General features: G+C 33.7%; 1 pseudogene; it reads right to left on the minus strand.

The window, feature by feature from the left end:
- Positions 1-2,852: 2,852 nt before the first annotated feature.
- Positions 2,853-3,214, minus strand: LOC17877133 (annotated as a pseudogene).
- Positions 3,215-8,670: the final 5,456 nt, after the last annotated feature.

The following is an 8,670-nucleotide window of genomic DNA, read 5'->3' on the forward strand; positions in this document are numbered from 1 at the left end:
AAATACTAAACAATGCGTGAGTATTCTCACAAATAATCTCTGAAGCAACCATTCCAGACTGGGCTATAAACACAAGCAATTAAGATCACAAAGACACATAACAATACCAATTAGAATCACAATTTATGTCCATGGACAGCTAGTGTCGATCGACACCCCTATATGGTGTCCGGAGTCGACACTGTATTTTTATGGGTTACCCTTTTGGCAAGAAAAGATGGAAAGTTTATGATCTCGATTGCAACGAGTTCTTTGTCTTCCGTGATGTTGTCTTTCAAGAAACAGTGTTTCCCTCTGTTACAGCCCAAGTGAGCAGCATTTGTCTCCTGAGAATGTTGATAGTGACTGGATTGTTGATTTATCAACTACACATCTAGTAAGCGGGATTACCCCTCATGTTGACCATGATGTGGTCGAGGCTCTGTCTTCTCCGTCCCCGATAGCGGACGTGATACCAATGCAGCATGTAGTTGTGTCTTCTCCTTCGTCTTTAGTTGTATCACCAGCTCCACATTCTAGTGAAATACCACCTTCTTCTCTTGTTGTACCTTAGGATCCGTTGCCGGTTTCAGCGGACGATGACATGGGCAAAGGCAAGCGTAAAAAAATTTCATCTGTGCGTTTAAAAGGCTACGTTACTCACACATCTAAGTGTACGCAAGACCCCCATCACGCTTCCCCTGACTTTGATACAGAGTCTTCGTCAACGGTCCAAGGTAACACCGTAACACACCATACCCTTTTACAAATTATATATCTGATGATATGTTCTCTTCATTCCATCGAGCTTTCTTAGCAGCTGTCTTGGATGCGGTGGAACCTAATTCTTATAAAGAAGTCCTTCTTGATCCACGATGGACCAAGGCTTTGAGTTCATATCAGTTTGAAGTTTTGTCGTACAAGTTGGGCATTTGTGATCTTCATGCTCCAACTTGAGGGGGAGTATTGGAAGATATACATATATATTGTGTGGAGAAAAGAAAATTGTATAGCTTGCTCTCCAAGTAGAAGTAAACCTAGTTTATTTTGTATATATACAGTGTTGTATATGCTTAAGAGAAAGAAGAAAAAAGCACATGCTAAACCTGGCCGCTTCTCTATCTAACACACACTTGCAAAATGATACAACCAAGAGAGTTGAAATATGCTCATCAAGCCAGCCTCCACTAAGAATCTCATTGAAACACTCAAGGCTCCAACTCAGCTGAGCTTGAATTCGACTTTGAAATTGCTATGAACAAACAGTTATTACTATATACATTCGGAAAACAAAGACCCATCTCTCTAACTCGATCAAAAACCAAAATTGCATCTTCCACTAGCCCAGCATTACCCAAACATCGGATAAATATCCTAACGCTCCAGGGGACATCAAACAAGGAGAATTCAAAACATCTCCAACCAAAGCTTTCAGTGAGGCATTTGAAACGCGAACTTTGCAGACGTGATTTTAAGTTCAATAAAGTCAACCTTTTCTTTTGTTGCCAAAAAAATCAACTATTCCCTGTGTTCTTAAGAGATAATTTTTCTAATTTTTTCACACCTATTAAGAAAACATGTAAAAATTGATGATAATTGTATCATTTTTTCTGATTCACAGTTTTTTATAATTTTAAACCAATAAGATTTAGTTATTGACTTTAAATTTTGTAAATCGTAATTAATAATGCATTGATAACTTAAAACAATTATCTTTTTGAAACAAATTTTATCTCCTAGAAAAATCATCTTTTTGGAACGGAGGGAGTAATAACGAAGAATACATTTTTTAATATGTTTTAATGTGATACTAATAGAACCATTTTTTTTTATGAGAAACTTTTTTATACGAACTGTTTTATTCTTAGGGTGCAAAGGGTTACGAGAATTTAAAATATTATAATTTATTAATACTAAAATTTTTTTGGCTTCTACTGGTAACCATTAGAGGAACAAAAGGAAAAAGAACAAAAAGAACAATACGGAACGGAATAAACAACTTTTGAGGAATGAAAGGAAAACATGCAGAGAACAACAAAATAATAAATGGTAACCAAACAATAACACTATATTTTATAATATATTTGATTAAATAAATCAACTTTAATAATAATACTAGATATAATTTATATATAATGAATTTGACACTAATTTTAAAATATATTTTTGAATGAATTTAAATATTTAATGTTAAAAATTAATAATTTATATTAACCTATTATAGATTATAGTAATTTTTTATTTGTTATTTATGATATAAACATCTCTTAAATATGTTTTACTATCCATACAAATTTTAAATAATGTATAGTAAGATTTTTTAACATGAAATTCATATCAAAAATATTTTTTAACATGAAATTCATATCAAAAATATTTTTTAATGTCAATACATGATAAAAATATGAAAATATTATATTATGAGATTAAAATATTATTAATAAATAATTTTTTATTTATTTTAAAATAAAAACGAATTTTAATATTTGTTCTTTTTTTGTTCCATTTGTTCCTCATCAATTTTGGGGAGGAACATTTTTGTTCTATTGTTCCTCATTTTGTGAGGAATGTAGAGGAATGATGTGGAAAAATGATTCCTTGTAAATGGTAAAAAAATTGAGGAATGAAGAGGAATGTCACATTCCTTCTCATTTTTTTCCTAAATCATGGTTACCAATCGAGGCCTTTATTTTATTTTTTGATTAACGATAAAAGTTTTTCTTCTTATCATTAGTAGTATCAAGTCATGCAAATATTAGCAATGATACAAACACAAAATAACACAACATGAAACATAAGTGCATGCATTATTATTTTAAATTATAGTGGGTTAATAACATTTATGAGTAGTGATGTTTGTCATAAGTTATGATTTAACAGTAGCAGTGACATTGTCCTCCGTGAGACATAGGTTTGTAGAAACTGCCTTTTCCATTGCTGCAGCCATTGAGACACCAACTGTTGCATCTCTCGTTGTCATTGTTTGTGTTGCACTTTCCAAATTCCGGGTGGCTATTAGAACACAACGACGAACCACACTCTACATTTTATCCTTCAACATCTGCATATATATATCACACACATAATTTAAACAGTTTTGTGTTCTTTTTTGTCTAATGATGAGTTCAAGGATTTTTATGATTTAAATTTAACAAATTATAAGAAAGAAGAACGTACCAACGGAGAAAATGAGAACAAGGAGTAAAGCAAAAGAAAAAACTTTCACAATTGCCATTGTTTATCTTCTTTCTATGTGTTTGTTTAAAAAGTGTTTAAAGTTTGGTTTTGTATTCAGATAAAAAGAAAGATATGCTTTCTTTCTTATTTATACCAAAATGTATTCCACATTTAGTATTTTTTCCACATTTTGTTGATTTGTTGATGTTTATACCAAAATGTATTCCACATTTAGTTATTATTTTCTTCCACATTTAGTTGATTTGTTGATAAAAATAAACAACAGTTTACTTCTTTTTTGTTAATTAAATCGTAACGTTTTGTTTTGTTTTAAGGAAAATTCAAACCATTCATGTTCTGTTTTAACTTCTTCTTCTTGAAAATAACAAAACCCCTACATGGCTAAAATTAGATAACAAACAATTCACTATACAATTTAACTAAAATGGGCTTGTTTAATTTTTGAAGTCTCAAAAATCTTTTTATCTGAACTAATATTATTTTAAGCCCAATTAGCACTTGTATTATATTAGGATTAGGAATTGATCCGAACTATAGCACGGAAGAAAAGTTGACCAAGATTTAAAAAATAAATATGAAAGGAAAAGTTGCAATCTCTCATTTTTGGTCAATAAAAACAGTTGACCAAGATTTAAGACACCTTAAATTTTGGTCTGTTTTTCTACTTTTACTTCTTTTTGGTCAATAAAAAATGAAATCAACAAACCTCACACTAGATTTTGACTAGTAATTATTTGTTGACTAGTAATTATTTTTATAGTAAACAAAAAATAAATGTTTTTGACTAGTAATTTTTTTTATTATTTCATCCAAGTAATAGTCATACCCTGAATTTACGGTGTAATCTTGCATATGACTTTCATTTAATTGTATCTTTTACTTCTTTTTAAATCATACAAAGTATGTACACGAGTGTTGATAATTACTTAACACGTGACCAAGAAAATAAAAATAAGTTTTCTAAAAATGAAAATAACTTTCATTCTCACAATTTTTATTTTATTTTAACTAAAATGACCATTAAATTTGATAGTTGATTTTTAAAGTTTTCCTAAATTTGATATTTAAATGTTTGAACAAAAATACAATTATTTCCTACACGCCCACTCCCTTTCATCTCTCTATATATATAAGTGGCCACTCTATGCTTATTCCATATTCTCTATATATCTCCCATAATCCCAACAAATAAAACATTTCTTGCCAAACGATCCCAACATGGAATTTCAATGTTTTCCATGCGGGGAAATTTCTCTAACCTATCGAGAATTCTTCTCACACCTCAAATCATTTCACTCTAATGAAATGGATGTTGCCTTCACCCTTTCAAGGGGACAACATTCCATGTCCTTTCTCTGTACCGATCCCAACTTAAACCTTGAGCTTTTCGAAGATACTATCTTAGAAAACAAATACAACAATTATTCTAATAACCAAACAAACACATTTCAAACCCCCTTTTACCCACCTGTCGCTGCAACTGAGATGTCAAATTTCCAGTTTGTGCTTATGGAATTTGAATCGCTTCCTCAGCTGAAGACCACAAAGGATGAGATATCACTGAAAAATGAAATTTTCACTTTATCGCTCATTGATCAATTGGAGCGAGTGTGGCCGGCTATTATTATATTAGAAGATGACGAAGAAGATTCTATGGATCTTGATTTAAAACTTTGAAATTTTAAATTTCTCTTTATTATACCAAAATTGGATTTTGTGACTAGTATTTCTTGTAGATCTAATTTAATGTGATGTTTATCTTTTACATTAATATATTGTGGTGTTTCATTAAGTTCAAAATAATTTTAACATTTTGCAATGATTATATCTCATAATTATTTGGGCATAAATTTGTTATATAAAATTTTATCTGTCGTCAGTATTAAAAATTTCTCAAGTATAAAAATTTCTCAAGTATTAAATAATAAGAGTTTCTTTAATGTGGAAGTCTCTTGCCGCAATGGTAATGGGTTGAAAGGATTTTACACGAAGTATGAGGTTTGATTCTTAGAAAGCGATTGTTTTTTGCAGGTTATTCATAGATCTCATATCAGGTCTCAGGAATAAGCCTATGCTAATTATGTTAAGATCCAGTGTGTTAAGGGTTTTCTATTTTATACTATAGAGTCTAAGAACTCATTGTATCTTGAATCTATTGAATAGGATTATAATGGAATGTTTCTTTCTAAAACTTTACCTGACCCGTTTATTTTAATCAATATAATTAAGCATCCCATACCACTTAATTAACCACAACCAATAAAAAATAATAAACCAAAATGCACAACGGAAATAATATAAATATAGTAACCAATATAACCAATAAAGATGCATCCTATCATCCTATCATAAACATAAACAATAATAAAACAACTAAGACCATAATCATCCTCCTCCACTTCGCCATGATTATACCTGCATCCTATCATAAACATAAACAATAATAAAACAACTAAGACCCTAATCATCCTATTCCAAGTTCATTGATGTGAACTATACATCCATAGAAATCTATAAAAGATGATATATTAACTAATCATTTTGCTTTGTTAGATATGACATTATGTTGTATTCAGAATCTGAAACAAAACATATTGGTCACAAAAACATACCGTATGAGTTGTTTGACGGTAGCAACTCTTTAACAACATGGGTGAAATCTTCAAACCTTAAGTAGGATTTATCTTCATGTGATAGTTCCCACCACATTTGAGTTTTGGTTGTGGTCTTGATTTGATAACGATGGTTGGTGTTTCTCTGTCTCAGCACAAGTGTAATTAATCTGAAATCTCATATGTCTAACCAGTCTCCATCACATATGTCTCTAATGATCATAGGGTTCTTCAGATAAGAAGGTATAGTCATTTCGATTCTATCCCCCTATATAGAAAATTCCAGTGAATAATTGAACCTAATTCGACTAAAATAAATTTAAAAAGATGGATTTGTAGATAAAATATTTAACAATATATACCTTCTCGTCAGCCAGAATAAGTACCCTCTTCTTCATCTCATCAGAAGTTATCCAAGTACTCAAAACCTTGACCTTTATCCCCCAATCTTTCCTTTTTGGAGTTAGATCGGACACATAAACTCTTGGCATGGTTCTAATATGATCTCCCTAGGATAGAACTCTGATGAGGCTGAAGATGGGTGATATGCGATGTGATCGGGTTGATGACGATGGACGATGACTTTGAGTGATGATGTGTGAAGATCGAATGATGAAAACAATGGTTCGATGGAGATAGATTTTAGGTGGTTGTATGGATTGGATCAAGTGAAGAGTTTCTGAATCACAAAGTGTATAGAAACCCGGAAATCTAGAACGCATTCAAGAATTCAAATTGAGAGAAAAAGTGTGACAATACTTGTTCATACAACTTCTTCGCTAAAAGAGAAAAGAGGCGTAGCTTTAGGTTTTAAACACCCTAGGGCTCGACACTCCAAACAACAAGAAGTTCAAAACCAAAACAACAAGACGTTTTTAAGGAAATAATAAAAACAGCAACATTTCACGACGTCCTATAGTAGTACAGAAGTCGGATGAACTAGAACAGAAGCTTGACGGCTCCGTGCTGGCCACGATCATATCATCCTCCCCCTCTTCAAAAGGATTTGTCCTCAAATCGGAATCTGCATAGTAAGGAAGCAAGTCAGAAACATTGAATGTCGATGATATATTATACTTACCTTGAAGATCAATCTGGTATGCGTTATTATTGATCCTTTTGATGACTTCAAATGGGCCATCAGCTCGTGGTATTAGCTTGCTCTTCCTCTCTTCTGGGAACCTATCCTTGCGTAAATGAATCCACACTAAGTCTCCTTCTTCAAAAATGAGCTCCTTTCTTCCCTTGTTCGCATGCTTCTCGTACTGCTTGGTTCTTTTCTCTATATTCTCCTTAGCTTTAGCATGTATCCTCCTGACCTGTTCAGCCTTTTCTTTGCCATCAAAGCTACAGTTCACACTTAAAGGTAAAGGAATCAAGTCTAGAGGTGATTGTGGGTTAAAACCATAAACAATTTCAAAAGGAGAGAAGAGAGTAGCAGAATGCTTAGCGTGATTATAAGGAAACTCAACATGTGGTAGACATTTTTCCCATGACTTGAGATTGCTTCTTACTAAAGTCCTGAGGAGTGTAGATAGCGTCATGTTCACCACTTCAGTTTGCCCATCTGTTTGCGGGTGACATGTGGTTGAGAATGATAACTTGGTTCCTAGCTTAGCCCATAACGTCCTCCAAAAGTGTAATAGAAACTTTGTATCTCGGTCTGAGACGATTACTTGAGGCATTCCATGTAGACGTACTACTTCCCTGAAAAATAAGTTAGCTACAATAACAACATCGTCTATCTTGTGACTTGCAATGAAGTGAGCCATCTTGCTAAACCTGTCAACTACCACGAAAATCGAGTCTCTACCATTTCTGGTTCGAGGTAAGCCAAGAACAAAATCCATAGAAATATGAGTCCAAAGTTGAGAAGGGATAGGGAGAGGAGTGTACAAGCCGTGGGGCTGTACCTTACCCTTGGCCATTTTGCAGATATGGCACCTAGAACAAACCTTTTCAACGTCTTTCTTCATTTGAGGCCAATAGAAGTGTTCTTGCAGTCAAAGTAGAGTCTTTGACACTCCGAAATGTCCAGCCAGTCCACCTCTGTGAGCTTCTCTGATCAGCAGCTCTCTCAAGGATCCTCTTGGTATGCACATTCGATCCTTATAGAACAGATATCCATCCTGCTTATAATAGTTTTCAAAAGCAAACTTATGGCATTTACCATAGCTCTCAGCAAAATCAATGTCAGTCTCATAAAGCCCTACTATTTTATCAAAACCTTCTAGTTTAGAAGACAAAGTAGAAATGAGAGTGTACCTCCTTGATAATGCATTTGCGACTACATTATCTTTACCTTTCTTGTACTTAACCGTGTAGGGAAAAGTCTCTATGAACTCCATCCATCTGACATGTCTCTTGTTGAGCTTCTGCTGTCCTTTGAGATGCTTCAGGGACTCGTGATCAGTGTGAATAACGAACTCCTTGGGCCACAGGTAATGCTGCCATGTTTGAAGAGCCCGGACCCAAGGCGTACAGTTCCTTGTCATATGTAGGATAGTTCAACATCGCTCTTCCTAGCTTCTCACTGAAGTAAGCTACTGGTTTCCTGTCCTGCATCAGAACAGCGCCTATACCCACTCCAGAAGCATCACATTCAATTTCAAAAGTTTTCATAAAGCCAGGAAGTAAAAGAATAGGGGCAGTGATAAGCTTCTCTTTTAAGGTTGAAAACGCCTTCTCTTGTGCTTCTTCCCATCTGAATCCTACATCCTTCTTGACTACTTCTGTAAGTGGCGCTGCAATGGTACTGAAGTCTTGGACAAATCGCCTATAAAATCCTGCTAATCCATGAAAGCTCCTGACTTCTGCTACGTTTTTGGGTGTTGGCCACTCCTTAATAGCTTTGACCTTCTCATCGTACACTCTAACTCCT

The sequence above is a fragment of the Capsella rubella genome, unplaced genomic scaffold (genome assembly GCF_000375325.1).
Source record: "Capsella rubella cultivar Monte Gargano unplaced genomic scaffold, Caprub1_0 scaffold_8, whole genome shotgun sequence".
In the NCBI taxonomy this organism is placed as follows: Eukaryota; Viridiplantae; Streptophyta; class Magnoliopsida; order Brassicales; family Brassicaceae; genus Capsella; species Capsella rubella.